This window comes from Contarinia nasturtii, unplaced genomic scaffold (assembly GCF_009176525.2).
Source record: "Contarinia nasturtii isolate CC-2019 unplaced genomic scaffold, AAFC_CNas_1.1 Cnas_scaffold_414, whole genome shotgun sequence".
Lineage (NCBI taxonomy): Eukaryota > Metazoa > Arthropoda > Insecta > Diptera > Cecidomyiidae > Contarinia > Contarinia nasturtii.
In genome coordinates, this window is record NW_022197768.1 from 4,764,168 (window position 1) to 4,784,002 (window position 19,835).

Consider the following 19,835-nt stretch of genomic DNA (forward strand, 5'->3'; position numbering starts at 1 on the left):
ATACCTTTATCTTGTTGGTACTAATGATAAGGGTTTTCAACTTAACGCCTCGCAGCTGTTTAACTATTCAGTTATCTTTTTCGGTTGTGATGTCATTGATGATGCGGTTGCCATAAACTTGGTAAATGAATTTTTCATCATTTCAAAATATTCATAATTGGATTAGATAAGTGGTTTTGTACATAAAATTCCAAACATTTGTCAAATATTTTAAATAAAATTGGAATCAATTTGTTAAGCGGATTAATTCACTTTGAATGGATCCGTTTTTTTTTGTCCAAAATAAATTATGATATTTTGTGGTTGAATTTTGTTCATTTCACACAACAATGCTATTGATGAAATGGTTAAATTAGATTTTTTTTTTATCCCAACACACATTCTTAATGGTTAATATTCAATTTGCGTGCTTTTAGTCGCATTTTCAATAATGCGAATATATTTGATGACGAGAAAAAAACAAAAGCAACGAACCTATTGAAAACGAGCGTATGTGTCAATCAATACACGTGAATTGGAGCGTGCGTTAAGCGAAAATGTTTAAAATATTATGGATATGATATTAATTCATCCAGTTGATGTTATTTTGTTTGTTTGCATTTGGTCATACATGTGTATGCGCATAGGGGATGAACACACATTTGAATATATATTTATATGTATATGTTGTTTTTAAACTGCCTTTTCATCAGTATATATTTTGAAATAATGATTTTTTTTTTCTCGCAAGGCATACCGCAAAAATTGACAGAACTAACAGTTTTTCGTCCGATAAAGTATGTCGGTTGAAGTCAATGGCGTGTTTGCTCAACGCTTTTCACTTTTCAAACACAAGAAAACAATAACCGTTCATTTTGAACTTGTTTTTTTTTTGTATCGGTTGGCCATTGATTTTTTTATGTTGGTGGTGTAATTTTAGTAGTAGTTGTTGCTGCTGTTATTTTTCATATGTGTCTGTCTGTATATTCATTCTATATATAAAAAAAATTGTCCAATACGTGCACTTTGATCGTCACATTGCTAAAACCATTCGACAGTGCAATGATGAATCTTTTTTTTTCCGACTGAGTGCTCTTGGCGACATTTTGATCGATGTCAGTAAACATTGCATCGCAATTAATGAAAATAATGCAAACAGTTCAGTTTTCATATAGAATTGAAATCGATGAGGTCGAAATTTTGCACACTTTTTAATACGTTCGCTCACCAGACCCGATTTATTAGAGGGAAAGAGCGTATGAAATTCATAGCGTAAGCTTTCATCAGACACACACACACATACACACACTATATTGAAAAATATGTATCCAATGAAAAATGTGCAAATTCCAGCACTGAATAGAACACTTCACTCGATGGGCCTGGATAATGGCATAAATTTGATTTCTATTATCACACCGACATTATTTCCATTATTTCAAAAATTGTTGCACAGTTGAGTGTATGAGTAGGTATGTTATTGTTATAGCTGTTGCTGATGTTGCTTGAAAAAGATATTTATATATAATTTTCAATCAGATAAAATGTACACAATTTTCCAGCGGTAATTAAATTGGCTATTTTCGCCATTTCATTTGTACGCAATTTAACTGTAATGAAAATATTTTCTTTTTGATTCGGGCCCATTCAGAATATCATCATTAAATACAATTCGCTGGTAATTGAGTTTGGTCTTTATTTGTATGTGTGCATCTGAACAAACATAAAGCTTAGGCATCATTTTAAGTTTTTAGTTAGAAAATTAAATTATTAATGTAAATTTCATGTTTAGATAGTAAATTGTGATTTGGAGATGTTTATGTTTAAAAAATATGCTGCATAAACCATAATAGAAAATTAGAGAAAAAAATGATTCAATGACTGCTTCAAAATGATGTTGAAACAAAGTTTAGGTCCATAACATTTTATGGTGAATAGAATATGAAATATTTATCATTTTTGGGGTTGAACATAAAGCGAGACATATTTCGGATATTTGCCACTAAACGAATCAGGTGAAAGAATGGCAACACACCAAATGCAATTATTGAACGATTCAGTTTTCTCTTCTCTTTTGTTTGTGTTTGCTGTGCTGTGTTTATTTTCAACATTTGTTGTTGTTGTTTCTGTTGATTACGATTGACGGCGAGACACTCTAAACGAGAAATAGTAAAAGAGAAAAAGAGTCGCAAATTGCAATAAACAAAAGCGGCCATTCATTGAAAGGAAGATCATTTACAGTGCAAATAGTACAAATGATGAAAATGAATTATAGCCGCAAGCTCATTTAATCAACAAACCAATACCGTTTCAGACTGTACCGATACCATTTATTTATATAAATGGTGGCTGGTGTAATTGTAGGCGCGCATTCATAAAACGAATACGGCGAAATATCCATTTATTATTTTTGATGACCATTGATGACAACAGTAGCGCAAACACTTGCTAACTAGGCTCAGCACATGTTGTTATTCGTATTTCGTACCGTTGCGATACGAGAATTGTGTACGCGTTTGATCATCATTTATGCAAATGATTTCAAATCCATTAGCATATCGTCGAATTTGAAATGAACCGATTCATATAGAAATGGCGATGAAAGAAAAACAAAATTAACATCGAAAAACACATACACACACCAAATTCCAAAATTGGTTTGTAAACCCATAGTCAATGACCGAGTTTCTTGCGTTGTAAATATATGCGGCTATACATTTTACGTTGTTGCTGTTGCGTTTTGTATGCTTCATTTTTTAAAGGTTCAATGCCAAGGTGAAAGTGTTTCGATTTCGTTGGATTCTTAATCGAATCGAGCGATTAAAATTGTAGATGGCCTTCATGGAAGCCAACATTTACTGTGATACACAAAGCAAACACGATACACTGAAGCAAAACCGCATAAACCTACGCCATTTAGCATTTAATATTATGTTTTATCTTACATTCGGGTTATATAATGACTGTGTGATTCAATTTAACATTGGCCATGGTATGCATGTGTACGCTTCCATAAACAGTGTTTGTTTGTTAATTTAGAATTATAGAAACCAGTTGATGATGATCAAGTTTTTTGTTGTTGTTGTTTTGCTTTATTTTCAACATTGCACTTGGTTTATTCAACCGTTCATTAACCCCAACAACAGCATCAGTGGAAACAGCGAAGCTGACTACGATATATGCAATGGCAAGAATGGTGTGCAATTCGAGAAACTGAATATCATATTAGAAAATTGTATAATGAATTCTAATGAGTTTGAGAAAGTTTATCTTTTATTATGGAGATATTTGGAGCACATGAACATGCATTTCTGGTTTGCAAATTAAATTTTCGTATAGATAGTTATTACAGTTGTTTTCTCTTCGAATAATTTTTGATTATTATTATTCAACAACATCGAAATGGTTAAATGAAACATAATATCTGGAAAATTCTAAACACATTCTTTGCTATTGTGCCAAATTTTCCACCAACTATTTTAAATGATAATTTCCGCTATATTTCCTATCACATGATACACTTTCTATGGTGTGTGTGTGTGTGTGAACGTGCTATTGGTCAGCGTTGAGTTTTTCAGTTTGTTTACTGAACTAATTCAAATATCTCTTGATATAATTGCACATTATTGAGTCAATAAAAAGAAATCGAGTAATAAGCCACTTCATATGCAATTTTATGAATCAATGCTATGCTATATGTGACAATAATATCCATTGTAATTTTGTGTGAATGGCACCCCCCGTCTTTGACACACCAAAATCAAATAAAATGAAATAACAAACGAAGTGTACAAGTCGCATCGAAGAGATTTGACAATCAAACGGCGAAAATCAGTAAAAGATCTAAAATGGTGTGACACATTGAGAGCATTGAACGAATGAAAAATTAAAAAAGTTTGTTAAATCGCGTGGAAGACCTTTTAAGTATGTGGTGATTGTGATTGTGCTTAAGTTTGCGCAACAAACAAACGAACGAGCGAGTTAGTTTGAGTGTGAGTGTGTGTGTGGCATTTATTCAAGCGCAAACACATCGAATTCGATCAAAGGCGTCTTCATTTCGTGCAAACCAATTTTCATACAGTGATTTTCTTTATGCCATTGTAATTTCAGGCAAAGCGGCACAATTCGTATTTGTTTAGCGGGGAAAGTAGCGAGAAAGAGAATGAAGTATAGAGTGCTGCCGTGGATAAGAACAGTTGCGGCAACATGAGATCGAGTAGTGCGAGTGGTAAAGTGTATTTTATATAGTGAATTGAAATTCAAATCGTGTCCCATTGAAAAGTTTTCCTCTGTTTTCGCAGTTTTCATTCTCGAGAGTTGAGTTTTACTTTTTCCAGTTTTATCCTGGAAAATACACTTCTGCCAAGACTATTTAAAATGACTGTGGCAAGACTTATGCGAAATGCCATTCATACGAAAATGGGAACAAAGACATAAACTGTTGAGATGTGATTGGGATTTGTGGTTTGTTGCAAACGTTTGCCATTCGAAATTTTCGTTCGACGATCAAATGATGATATGATTTTATACGAAATTCCAACTATCGCATCGGATGTTTATAAAGACCATAAGTTCAATTGACTTGGGTGTGTGTGTGTGCCTGTGCGTCGACGAAATAATCTTCTCTCATCTACCCCATGTTCATCGCTCTTGTCGTTTTGTTTGCCTCTTACCCTATATACATCATATTACAATTATCTATGGGTATATGTATAGACAGGACTATTTTGTGCTTCAACGATTTCTTTTTCAACTGCTGATCCTACGGAATGTTCGTTACTTTTTCTCATTGCTTTGCATCATCACTATAATGCAAATGATTTTTGGAAGATCTTTTTTCTCTTCACTTTTGATAAGCCAAAAACGACCAAATGAAATGGTAATATGAAACTTGAAAAAGAAAAAAAGTGTGTGTTGCCGTTTTGACTTTTGTACGCCAAAAATAATAGCTTATTATTTTCCATCTTTCGTGACTGCATATTTTAATGAGGATTCCATTTCGTTTTCAGTTTTGGCGTTTACATCGAACACTTCTTTTTTTTTTAAATGTTTATTCATTTTAGTTGGCTGCAATCTTGTTTATTGGGTATAGAAACGCACACAGTACACTTTACGAACTTACAAAGATGATTTCAAATTTTTGCACTTCGATTTGAGTGTTAAATTTGTGTGCCGTATACTTAGCGGTTATTGTCATTCGAAACAACATTCTTTAAATTTGGTCGATTTAATATGCAGCAGATTCTTATTTCGTATGCATCAGGTATACGGGTACGATTCATAGTCGTATGAAAGCAATATGAGTTGAACATTTTACGAAACACACAGAGACAAAGGGGGGCGACAAGGAGAGAGATAGAGACAGCTTCGACAACGAAACAGATTTACAGCCAAAAAATTTACATCCACCGCCACTTGCAATGGTTTTATCACATTCATTGCATTCTCCGTGCGCTCAACGATTTATCTCCCACTCTCTGTTACTGCTTTCTTGTGTTACATCGCAACGTGATGAATTTAATGAAGCGGATTGGCTTGTCTGTGTATACATTTTTCAAAGTCAAGGAAAAACAACCGGTTGAAAGGCAAACAATTCGATTGAATAAGTGTGCGCTTGTTTCATTGTATGCTCGAGCAAGTGAAATGCTTTTATTTCTTTTGCTTTTCATGTATGTGGGCAGATTAATGAATGAGATCTCGATACGTTACATGTGTTGTGATTGTTCATCAAACTACTAAAACGGTTCAACAAAACGCCAACGCTATAAATTAAACGGTTGCACACAAAAAAAAAGGCAGGGAAAAAAATAGAATAAAAATCGAGCGGCGTGCGGATGTCACAAGATTAAAGGAAAACAACATAGAAACGAACACTGAGACGAATACAAACAAAAATACGTTGTAGATACGACGTAAGCCTGCACTGCGGCATGCCATTAACATTGATTTAAATAACGTAATTTTTTTCAGTTGCTTTGCTCCTTTTTTATCGACCGTTCTTTCATTCGATTCCACATACATAAACACACACACATGTATCAAAACATATTATTTTGTGCATTGCCCAAACTCAAACAAATACTCACAGTGTTCTCGCATTACGTGATCTTAATCAAGACAATGGAAAAGCAACGGTTTTTGGCGACATGACTGCGAGAGTACTGAGAATAGGAAAAAAACAAGAACCATACTCTCTTTCACATTCCCATACTATCACAGAATATTGCCGCCATATCACCACCGTCCGCGTGCGTTGTCCCAATTTTCGTCTTATTCATCCAATTAATTTGAGAAATATAAATACACACTCATACAAAAAAAGAAGTATCACCAACTGCTTTTTTTTTACACCATCACGTTTTGTTGGCCTTTTGTGTCACCGGACAGCAAATAAATATTCGGCGAAAATATGAATTTCTTTGAGATGCAATGATCAAGGACAGTCAATTTTTCACATTGTACATCGTTTTTATTCTCAGAATTTAGGTTTTTCGTTCTGAAAATCAGTGCCGCAACGTTTTCAACCTCCAGAACTCTTATAAAATAGGTAAAATAGAAATCATTCAAAAATTCAAAAAGATCGTTCCAATATTGCTACATTCACCCGATGGGTATGATGAGACCCGATTGATCCCGGTGGATCGCGATTTTTTATGAGACCCTTTTAGTGGTCCAATTCATTCTTGTTTACATTTACATAAGCATCAACGGATCAACAAAACAACATCTGCAAATGACAGTCGCCAATTTCAGCAAGGTAAATCCCATCTCTGATTTTTGTTATTGCCATATACTGTGTGTATCGAAGAACATGTACGCTTTTCGTTGGAACGATATTCTTTTTCGTCGGCATATAATAACCTGATTTTTAACATCTCGTGTTCTCGTTTGTTAATGCCTTTTGATCATCGCTTTATGGACCGTTATTTCACATTGAAAGTGGTCAGGGACTATAATGGAATGATATGGCTTTTGAATTTTTGCGTATAGTATTTTGTTCTGCTTTTTTTTTTTTGCTTTGGACAAGGGTGCGAAATGTAATGAGCAAGTGCCCATTTTGAGCTCATATGCAAAAATGAAAACTTGTTTTTTTTTGTGCTCCTCTCTTTTTTCGTGGTTTCGCGTGCCTTTATTTCTGTTCTTATTTCTGCTTCTGTTGCTGTTGCTACTGTTTTCAGATGTTTGTTCTTGATGCCCATGTGTGTACGAGTGTGCTATATTTAGTAGGTGCTTATTTGCCAAAAAATGTTCATACTCGCATATGATTTTTTTTTTTCGTGTTATCCCTTTCTCTTTTACCTGTTTTTTTTTTTCTCTCTTGGAGTCTGTGGCAATAACGGAGACCGGAGTAATGTAAGGTATGCCACATACATGTATGGATTTAATCGTAAATTGCTTTCTCGCTTCTGGGTTCGTTGTGTTGTTTGAATGTGAGTGCACTGGATGAGTATTTTGCACATTGGGATTGGTGTGCCATCGTGTGTAATACGTATTTTAAGTAATTTACTCCTTAAATTGTGTGCACAATTTGGTGTCAGTGAAAATCATCGCGGCCGCGTGCGGTCAAGTGTGAGACCGAAAAAGAAAACAACGAAAAAGAAAGTAACCCGAAAAAAATGGGTTAGTGTTGTGTATCAAGTTTAATCGTAATGAATGAATTCGTATGTGCTCCAATTTTTTTTCCAGGGAAATGAAAAACGAACCTGAATTCAGAGTGTGAGACGATTGCTTACCAAAAACAAAAACTGAACGAATCATGCCACGCTCTTGTCACTGATTTGATTTTGTATAGTTGAACCGAAGCCGCTGTCTCATCATGGTTAATATCCTCCATTTTTTTTTGTATTAGGCAGTGTTCTCTTAGTTTTTGTGTCACCATTTCTTTATTTTTTATGAGATTTTCGTTTACAATGCACATTTGCCCATAAATGGCTTTAGCACAGGCTTCAATGTGGAATACAGAAGGAAAAAAACCCCATACAATCAAATGACTACACAAAATACAAAAGTGGAGACGCGTTAAAGCCATCGTGATTATTATTGGAATGAATTTCTATTTTGTTTCATGCTCATTTCTTTCTGAAATTATATGGACGCATGCATAAGGTTGTTTGGCCGAGACACCATCAAACATACCAAATAGCGATGCCACGGTGAACGTGCTTATTATTCGGATTGGCGAACAAAATATAGATAAACAGCGTCGTCTTTTTTTAACACTTCTTCTGTCCTGCCGCTAACCAAGAAAGGCCATTTCTATTCAAGAAAGACCATTTCTATTTGCGTTTGGTTTGAGTTTTTGTTTCATTTCGTTTCTAGACCATTTTTTTGTTGTTGTTGTTGTTGTCGGCTTGATACGAAAGTAATCGAATATTATAGCAGTTTCCTATTTTGAAGCCGTGCTCTGATGCACAAAACAAATGACTGAGGCACGTATTTACCATTTTGGTTCATTTTCGATGTGGCCAACTTCGATTGTTTATAGCCTCTCCCATTGTGCGGTGGATCCCATTAGTACGATGTAAATGTGCGCGCCCAAAACTGTTTCGTGCACGTCGATGTGCCCGAAAGTGTGATACAATAACAATAAGCCAGAAACGGGGCATACGAAAGCGAATATCAAATAAAGTTATGCTTTTAATAAGCCTTATGCAGTATTAGTGGTTGGAGTGCGAGCTTCAGATGAACACTAGCATCGGTCGGGAAGGAAATACAAATAAAAACAACAAAATAAAGCCGACAACGAAGAAGAAGTAGGAAACAAATTGCAAAAACTATGTAATGATACGACACCATTGTCTTAATAAACATTTTGACGAATAATGCAAACAGATATCATGATTGTGTGTGGGGAAAACAAAAGTAGCAAATAAATGAACGAATGCGAAAACAACTCAAATTGATAAAGACGTTAAAGATGATGACGATGATGCGAGATGGCCATGAAACATGTTGGAAAATAGAAAAAATAGAAAAGTAAAAGAAATATTTTCATTTCCACAACGATATGGCCAAAGCATAGAAAAGCCAACAAGCAAACATCATCACATTGAAATAACAAAAAACAACGACCGCACAAAATACGGTGGCCATTTACGAATGGCAACAACAATAACAGTCAATTCTATTCAATAAACCTGGTGGTATAGTGATTGTTACATCAAGTCTCTATGTTGGACTACTGGCCGGTTGTTTTTTTGTTTTCTTTCTTTCTTTGCCCTTCCCGAGTCTTTTGTGTAATCCAATGACAAGACGCGCATATCATTCTCTTTTGTTGTACTTATTGTTATTGCATTGGATTAATTCAATGCGAAGATTACACTCATACACTCAGACTGGGATGATTTTGTCTGATTTCATTCTGCCATTGCGATGAGATACCAATTAATTTTTTCTCTCTTCATTACTTTTTCATTTCCAAAGCTATTTCTCTCAACTTCCCTATCTTGTGCTATTATTCAACCGATAATATTATGATAAAATACAATGTATACACATTCGGACATATCCAATATTCATTGTAACGTCAAAGTCAAGGCCGTTCGTACAAGAATGTCTGCAGTCGAATACACAAACAAACACACACACACATACATTTCATCAAATAACATGAACAATTTTGTTTTAAAGTATCTTATTCACATCGTGCCGCCACATCCCCACCCGCATCGTACTTTCATCCCTTGTTTAATATTTGTTCAAATTTTAATTCAATTTCGATTACATTTGCTGTTCAAATTGGATTTCTAGACACTTGGTTTTATTGATGAGTGAAATGCCATAATTAAATGACTTTTGTTATTAATGTTTTGTTTTTCATTCGATTACGTTGCTAATAGTCAGATAGCAATTTGTATGTATGCGTATGTGTGTTGTGTGTGTTTGTGTGTAGAGTTCAGAATGTGTGGTTTGTGCGCGATAAGCGGTATCATTCATGACTAAATCGCAGATTCGTATATGTGGCGGTCAAATACAATTGTTCACCACTGACTACAATGTTTTGCTTTAATTGAAAGCTTTATGTCAGATTAACGTTACTCTTAATTCGGTTTACTTTACTCTATCTGACTCCTTCACTCACTCTCAGTCTATCTATACATCGTTCGCTTTTCGTCTATCGTATGCCGTCTCACTTTGCAATTCCATCCACTGTGTTCATATTCAATATGAGTGCTGTTGCGAATTGAATGCTGCAATGTGAACATGTGTGTCGGTGATACAGAGATATGTTTTGCAATTGTTGCTGTTACTACTAATTTGTTGCCTTTACTCTAGTTGGGGTTTAGCTAACCATGGATATGTGGGTATATGCAATAAAATAAGCCGGAATTATGAAACTGTTTGTTGTCGTGGTCAGCATGTGTATCCCATTGTGTTGCTGAAAGAAATCAACCTAAAAAGTCACATGTATGTATATCGCTCGATCGTTATCGCCCCATGACTCACTGAGTCAGACTCAATGACAGTCAACAATTTGCACGTGAATAACGAAAGATCAAGCGTCAACTTAATGCGAATAGGTCGAATGTGACAGCAACCGATTAAGAGATACAATTTCACCAATTAATCATTGACTATTTGGAATGTTACAAGCAAATTATTTTGTGTGTCATTAGAAGAAGAAGAAAAAAAAACGATTCTTGAATATTGAAAAATATCAATAAAAAAGATTTTGTTATTTGTCACAAGCGTATTCCGTTATATGAATAACTCACGATTGACGATAGATTGCGAGATAAACAGAGAGAAAGAGAAATCAATTTTTCAGCATTTTTTAGCATTCAAGCAAACATCTTGCCCAATTAAGTGCGCACATATTGAAACGATGACAACAACCGAAAAAATAGCAAATGCTTAAAATTCAGCGTATGATGTTTTTTTAGACAATGCCAATGATCTCTGGGCTCCATTGTTGTGCGAATTCCTTCGCATTCCATCAAAATATGTTATTACGTATCAGTGGGTAATGACACAGTTTATTTGAAATCTGTACACGACATTCTCATTTCAATCTTACGCATACACCATTTATAGAGTGTGATTGTTTGTTTTGTGGTTTGGTTTTTAGAAAACAATCTATATATTTTCAGAACATTAATTTCTATAGCATTTTCTTCTTTGTGCCTTTCTCTCTCTCTCTATCTCTTAGTAGTATGCCACCATGTGTGTATTTGTCTAATACGCGTTTTATATTTACAATGTGCGTATGCATGAATGCCTGACCATACAGTGGTCATAATACTTGAATTGAATATAATCGTCAGTGATTACAATTTGGCTTTTCTGGTAAAAGAGATTCAAATAAAAATATGTGCGTCATGATGGTACTTATTTAAACCGAACCAATATGGTAACGCATTAGGCCTACTTGTACCGATTATCATTGCTTTGGTTACAAAGTCTCCGCATCGCCATCAAATATGTATTCAAATAGAGAAAAAAAAACGGTAGAGAGAGAGAGAGAAATTACCAACCGCTGGAACAAATGACACTTGATTCGAGTGAACTCGTTAAATTTTATCATGACTACATATGCCTCAACAGAATATGCCTTTGTTGGGCTAGTGAAGGACCATCGCCATTAATATCATGCCCCACATATTTATGAATTATACTCGACAGCTGATTCATTTTTGCTCTCTGCGTAACTTAAATGTACACTTGAACATTTTCAAACAGAAAGAGTGAGAACGAGACGGGAAAAACCCAACAAATTGTGACCATTAAAAAACAAGAACAACAACATCAATTCGTTTCGAAGTTTATTCGACAAAGGCTCACATGGCACACATTTTGTTTGTTATTCAGCTGGTCAAAAGAGTACCGGTCGAATGATGTGAATACCAAAAATGTCTACATACACACCTACTTTTTTTGTTTCTTTCATCGAACTTGATTACACTCGTAACGCTATTTATTCTCTGGACTCTTTTTTTTCTGCTGTGTGTAACTTTGTTTGTGTGTCAAATTAACTGTTCATTTTTAAGTTTGGCCATTTATTGGATCCTCTTGACATCATCGACGAATGCAGAAAAATAAAATCACTTACTTCTTTTTCTGTCTTCATTTGTATAATAATAATTCTGAATTGAAGACGAAAAGAATTTTAAATGTTTTATTTTCTCTGCTGAATATTCTGTAACGTTTATTTTGCGGTTCTTTAATTAGTTACAACATTCTGGGCTTTCTATTTTCATCGTGCCATGGAATGACATGAAAATCGTAACATGGTGAATTCTGGATTTCAATCTTTCGGTTAACGAGGCAGTAAGTGCATTGGCATTTTACATTTTTAAAATCTTGTTTTTCTTCTCATTCTCCATCAGATATAAATTCGTTCGAAATCGCAGTAACGAATCTGTAAGGAACGGGCCCATTCAATTGAAACGTACACAAAAAAAAAGAAAGAAAAGAAAACGGCAGCCTGAAGTAGAAAGTGCAGGTAAAACGGCATGACACACAAAAGAAATGAACATGCAAGTGAAGAAAGAACGAGTGAAAAGGAGAAATCGCAAATAAGACGACGAAAGAATATGATGAGAGCAAAATAATAAAAAAATAACGCGGACAAGGTCGTATATTATGCCGGTACACACATAATTATGTTGGCGTGATTGACTGAGCATTAACTCATTATATCATACACCGTGTGTAGTTATAAAATCGAACGGAAATTTGTGTACGTTCGTTAGAAAGTGACCGTATTGGTGGTGTGTGAACGTGCGCTCGTGAGTGTTCGCGACTTTTACAATTCGCGCATCAACACATTAAAATATAATGCACATTCTTCACGTTATAACATTAAGCACGTGTGAGATTCTTTCTTGATTCACTCCTCTGCATGTACCATACTGAATGGAACGGAATATTACGTTAGTCAATAAAAACATAAAATTGATTTTAATGTGTTTATTGATTTAAGTGCATGGATTTTAACGTGCATGCAAGTGTGTATATGAGTGCGCGCGCGCATATACACGATTTTATGGCACCTAATAAAAATGGTATTTGCATTTTAAAAGGAATCGATGTGAAAAGTGAAAATCAAAATACGCGCATTTCACGATGCATAAAAATATTCACGATGCATTGCAGAAATGAGAATAGCAATTTAGAGACTTTGTGTGCATCGCCAATTAAGTGATCGCATTTGAAGTAGATGAGATTAAGCAAATTAGTATATTGCATTGCGGTGGTTGTGGTTATTGGCAAAAAAAGAAGACAGGCAAATAAAAAAGTAGCAATGACAATAAATTAACTAAGAGAAGAGGTCATTTACACTTTGGCCGTTGCTGCGCTTGCTCAGTGTCAATTTAACTCTTTTTTTTTAATTCAATGCACTTACTCGTGTGATTTAGCATTAAATATTAGCTTTGTAAATTATTTATTGATATAGTACACACATACATGTGCACGGAAACAGGACGCCGCCGCCGCCGACAACTATATTGTGGAGATAGTCAGCGTGAAAATAGCATATTTTCTCTGCCATGCTCGCGATCGATACAAACAAACATGACAAATGAAACGAAGTAAACAAAATCGTTATAAATTTCCATTTTCATTTCCAAACTTGTTCAACTGCAAAACATGTTCGACGCTGCAAAGGTAAACGGGCAAAATGATATTATATAGCAGGCATACCACGCAAACTATCACCATCACCCGTTCCATTCCGCTGGATCTCTCCTTCTCTCTCAATTTATATGTGTGCTCAATTACATTATCTCTATTTGCTATTTGTTTTATAAAACACAAATATTTTCGTTTAATGAATGCCATTGCACATATGCAAGCCTCAACTTGAATCATGTTTACCTATGTACAAAGAAGCGTAAGAACAAGTAGGCACACGCATTTCAGCATCTTTATAGTAAAAGTGTCATTGTCATGGATGCAATAAAACTTTAATAAGATTCTTGGTATGTGTGTGTGTGTGTGTGTGTGTGTCTGTTTTTTTCATCTCTCTTTCGTTGTTGCTTTAATGAAACTGAAACTTGAAATGCAAAGCATAAAAAGCCATACAAATGTGATTATTTCAAAGAAAATAAAATTATATATTTGCATGTACGCAAACATACACATACGCACAACTTCGCATAACATTTCTGAATTATTTGAGTCGAAAAATTGCAAACTAGTGGTTTTTGCGTGCAATATAGAACCAGTGAAATGCTTAAACAATTTTTAAGCTGGTTTCATTTTCCTCAGAGCTAGAAAATAATCAAATCTCTTTGAAATGGCATCTAGTATTCTTTATCTCGATTAACTTTTCGAAAATTATCTTAACATTCTGTAGTTTTTAATTACAATTGCACACAAAATGGATGTGGTTGTTTATGGAAAATATTCTATTTTGTTTACTCAATGGAAAATACAATTTGCGACACCATACAATTTCTCTATTTTAAGAGAAAATTACGTCATTTCATTTCGTTCGAAGTCGCAAATTTAGTTTAGAATATGAGCATGTTATGAGTCTTCTGTCTTACAGTCTCTTCTTATCACTGTGCACATTTTTATAAACATAATATACACTTTTATTCTACAGAAACTTATTTGTACTCATTTCTATCATCATTTAACGATCTTCCGTTTACGAATTGGCATAAATCAATGTTCAACTCAAAGAATCATATTAATAAGCGCACTCGTACGCGCCATTCTTTTTATTTTCGATTTTTTTTTGTTGTTGTTGGTTGTTTGTTTCTCGTTTCTTTCCTCAAAACTAAGTTGTGTTTGATTTAAAATTCGGGTGAAAAAGTATCGGCAAGTAATTTAAAGTAACGCTGCACGATGTAAATGAAAAGAAGATTCGAATTCAAACTTTTAATTACATTGGTGATTTTGTTCGCTTTTTGTTTCGTACGGTTCCCACTAAAAGTGGACGAATAAAGCGATAATTAATGTAACCAAACAGTTGATGGCAAAAAGATTGGAAAATGGATCTTGCAATTTTTCTTTTTCTCCTTTTTGGTTCGTTTTTTTTCTCTTCTTATTACTTTTTTACAGTAGAACGATTCATTCGCTCTCTCATTGCGTATTCATTTCAAGAGATTCATTGAACTTTTGTCATTTCGAGAATTTTGCGGGTGTTTAGACGATATTGATTATGGTAACGAATCGAAATAAATGCAACATCGAAGTATATTAGAGAGACCTATCAGCTAAAAAAAAATTGCGTGAAATATTTAAATCCAAAAATATGGTGCGAATGCAAACGAAGAAAAAAACACACGAAAGAAGTTACTTCATTTTTAACTTATCAAATATTCAGATCAAATGCGCAAATTTAATTTAACTCAATGGGGAAAAAAGACGTATATATGAAAAGTTCAAGATGAAAATTCGTGGAATATATTCCCTTATGTGTGGTCGCGCGTGAGTTTCAAAAAATTATTCCATTAGTTATGAAGTAGAGAAGAAGAAAAAAACGTAAATTAATATAGATGCCAGCGAAATGGAAAATATACGTACGATCGTAAATAGGAAAAATATATATATATAAGAAAATGAAGTAGCGAAAAACCATGCACGAAATGTTCTGATGTCTTCGACGTGATATTTGATATGCAAACTAATACGATACACCATGTTTTTTTCCTATTTATTGAAAAATGCAAATGAAGGGAAACGAAAGTTTTTTTTGTCGAAAGAAAGAGATGGCAAAATAAATGATTATCATTAAATTTAAATTAGTCGCACATCAAGAAAACGAACCAAAACACACAAAAATAAAGAAATTTTTATCATAGCTAAAGAGATGAGCTTCCATATTTTTCGTCATAAATATTGTGTTTAATTCGACAGGAGTGCAACACACACAACTTGTCAAAGTTGTAAATCGTTTCTTTCCTTATTTGGCCTTATTTATGTTCGGCATGTGAGTTTATGTGTGCAATAAGATCCAAAAGGAAATAATAAAATCTGTTTGATGCTAAAATGTTGTGTGTTATTTTTTTTCTATCTCTTCTACTTACTCGACTTTGTGAATCTCAACAACTGTTGTTTAATGGCAAATTAACGGAAAAGGGTTGCTCGTCGTGAAAGTATTTTTATTATTCAGTTTTTATCGTCCTCGCTCCTCTCTCCAATATCTCTAGTTTTTCCACCAAAAGTTTTTGTGCTTCAAAATAGAACAAAATGAAAAAAAAAAAAAAAAACAAACAAAAAAGAAATTAGGAGAAATAAAATTATATATAATGCATGTGTTTGTATGTGTTCGTTTATCTTTAAATCTTTTGATATAAACCTGAAAATTTAATGGGAAAATAACAGCAAAAATATCGTATTTAAATTGGCATCACGTATTTCCAATGAAACAACAACAATAACAGTCATTAAGGATCGCCAATGTTTTGGAAACAAAAATCGAAAAGAAAACGCAACGTAGTTTTTCTCATATGTCCATACTTTTACTCAATAAGATCGCTATGGGTTCGGTTTTTGGACTTCTTTTTCTGCTCGGATTTCTATTGGAAGTATTTGTATATGTATAAATGAGTGTGTGAGTAAGTTGTTCCGATTTCATGTTGAATATGGCGATTGCTGACCAAAACGCACGTATTTACAAGTTATAAACGGATACAGATGCATATGTTTGTGCAACTCTTTTCAACAGATATATTCTTCATGTTGAAAAGAATCTCTCCAGATAGAACAGAAGCAGACGAATGCGAGAAAAATATAAAAAAAAGCACCAGCGAACGAACTTTGGCTCTCGAATCTTATCGAGACGAATTTTCTTATTTCAAACGCTTGCAGCGCAGATACTACAAAATACACAAAGGACAAGAGAAAGGAAGAAAATATAAAGAATCAGAGAGACGGAGAGGAGAGAGCGAGAGAAACAGCACATTAAAAAAAGAACAAAGCACAAACCAAAAACAAGAAGAAATCTAAACATAACAAAACTATTGGCGAATGGGAAAAAAACTTCGTCTCGTGAAGAATAACGAACGAGCTTCAGCAAAATGAGAAAAACAATGTCTTATTTTCTTTTCTTGTGCATTCTGCATCCATGCATTTTATACATATTCCTTAGTTTGTATATTTTCACTTCGTAGTTCTTCCCGTTTCTTAAACTTCAAATTGATAACGAAATGAGGGAGGCGAGAAAACGTGAAAAGAGAGAAAGAGAAAGTTGAACTAGCGAAAATAGAAAGAATTGCTTTGGTAAAAAGACGAACGAACTATGTTTGGCCAAGAGTGAGATGCACGATGGGAAATAGTCTGATGTGATCAAACCACACGTACACACAAATTCACAAACAACTATTCATTTTTGAGCACACATACACATTCAATCACACATACACTCACACTCCGCATATTCTGTTTCGTGCTTTTTTTCTCGCACAGAAAAATTTGAATCTATGTGTTAAAACTTGAACAAAATACTGCATTCATTTCCCTTATTCGCTTTAATTCGTGAAAATGAAAATATAACCATACACTCAAGCAAGAAAATTGAATAAATTGGCGTAGAAAAATTTCGAGCATCAACGAAAACAACGAAATTTCGTTTTTATTTCGCCAAAAATGAAATGCAAAACAAAAAAGAATCTAGAAATATATTTATAACAATATGGGCTTGCATTCCCAGTTCGCCATTTGATTCGGCATTCGTTGTTGTTCTTATTGGTGGTGATCGCAAACAAAAGATGTTTAAAATGCTCATGGAATGAATTGTAAGGAAGATAGAACTAGAGCGACTAGACTAGATATGAGCTGAAAATTTATTGCCGGCTTTGTCACTATTATTTTCTTAATGTTTCCTTCTTTATGCCGTTTATTTTATTTGTATGTGCGCGCCCTCGAGAGTGAGTGCTTTCGCTCTTTTTGGCGGATGGATCTCGACATAAACGTTCTGAACATGATTGCATTCAGTTTTTGGTTATACATCCATTTAATATGCGGCTCATACAATTTTTTTATATCTATTTTGGTCTCTAATGCACATTCCCAATTGAACAATTATTTTTTATGCGCGTTGCTTTTTGGCTTGCGAATCGCGTTTTTTTTTGTATGAAATTGTATAAAAGCACATCGCTGCCATCCATTAGGCCAGCAAAAAACAACAATAAATAGAAGAAAATGGAGGAAAGAGATAAAAAAAAATGATATGAAAATGTGCCGACCTAATCGAATATTCTTTCTACGAAAAAAAAAGTGCGAACAAAATATGTTTATGCCAATTCTATAGTTAAAAATGTATATTTTTGTGCACATAATTAATTTATTTATTTTGATTCGATTTTCGTTACGCGAATCTCTCTACAATATGAAATGAGAATTAAGTTAATTAGAACAATCTTAACGGCATCGAATCACCAGTTGGATTATTGTGTGCATTTGCGTGAGTTTGCCACACCGATGCTGACATTGCTTTCGACAAACTTTACTTAAAATCCAGATCACGAAGTACATTTTGAACGCATTGAAAGACTCATCAAAAGATGGAAGATAGAAAAAAAAACAAGAACAAATGGTAATCGAACAAAAAAGAAAAGCGAAAAATGAAAATGATGGAATTCACCATGCAAAGGAAAACGAAATAGAAAAATACAGCGCGACGATCCAAATATTGATGTTGAGCATAGGATCGAATGAATGTGAAATATTCGATTTTATGGAATTTCCTACTAGAATAAAATCAACGGCGAACGAAAAAAAACCACCGAGATTAAAACAATCGAAGTAAAGTGCTATCCAAATGGAAAACGTTGATTATTTTTACTTCGAAGTATGCGTCGCGATTCTCTTTTCGTTCATTCTTTAAGAAACTCGATTGTCCTACACTTTTAGCTTTCATTCCTGTCGACATTGGTTCATTATTTATTCCACTTTAACAATATAAGCACTTTTCTCTTGACTCAGCGCAATTTTATTCACTCTCTCTCTCTCTCGCTCTCTTCATTTTCTACATCGCTTCTCAGTGTATTTTGGCGACATGCAATACATTTGGTATTTTCGAAATCCAAAAAATAAATAAATATTATTTATTTGGGATCAAGCGATTCAATCAAATTACAATCAACAAAGCACCATTCGATTAAATAGTTTTGCTGTTATTTTGTGGTTTAAATTTAGTTTGATTTTTTTTTTCCGAATATTTTCAATAACAGAGAGAGTAGGAAATTTTTTTATCAGATAGAAGATAAACTAAAGAAAAGAACTCATTTTATTTACCACGATTATCGTTAAGCAGTTTCAAACTGAATGGAATTGATTAAGCAATGCTTTATATCCGATTGATTTAAATTGAAACTTTTTCCACAACTAATGGTAATCACTGAACTGTTTGCCTTTTGTTTGTTTTGCTCTTATTTTTTTTTTTGTAAAATTCTTTTCTTATTTTCTTGTTCGTTTACTTCGTTGTCTCGTGTAATTTGTTGTCCAAGTGTTGGCTATTTTTTTATTATTGGTTTGCAAATTTTTCCAGCGCGAAAAAGTGTCGGAATGATTTCGGTTAATTTAATAAAACATGGGACTACCGCAACGCGTCTCGTTCCGGTTAAGAATATTGCTCAATCGGTGATTGCAGAGGTTCTTATATACCTTTTTAAAGTGTTCTGTGTGCTAAAGCAGTTAAGGTATTACACTTCGATTTACCATAACGGCTAGTTCGCATCGCATCTTCATTCTTCATTCTCTATACACTACTTCTTCTTTTATTTTATTTTTTCTTACTTTTGATGATGGTTATTATTTTTGTTTTTTGTGTATTGTTGTTGTTATTGCTGCTGTTGTTGGTGTTGTCATTGCCTGTGTTTGCCTCATTTATCGAACACAGAACGACAAAAGCGAAGGCACACCAGCACACATTGGAAGAATTGCACAAAGTAGAAACGGGC

The 19,835-nt window shown here is 34.1% G+C and overlaps 1 protein-coding gene across 3 annotated transcripts in view; it reads right to left on the reverse strand.

Annotated features, from left to right (window-relative positions):
* Nucleotides 1-19,497, reverse strand: part of LOC116338522 (uncharacterized transmembrane protein DDB_G0289901) — a 41,335-nt gene extending 21,838 nt beyond the window's left edge. For all 3 annotated transcript variants that reach the window (XM_031763847.1, XM_031763849.1, XM_031763846.1), the window contains exons 1-2: nucleotides 19,171-19,497; nucleotides 15,960-16,105 (exon numbers count right to left, since the gene is read on the reverse strand). The gene's annotated coding sequence lies outside the window, so the exon portion shown is untranslated. The remainder of the gene's footprint in view (nucleotides 1-15,959; nucleotides 16,106-19,170) is intronic.
* Between the last annotated feature and the right edge of the window lie 338 nt (nucleotides 19,498-19,835).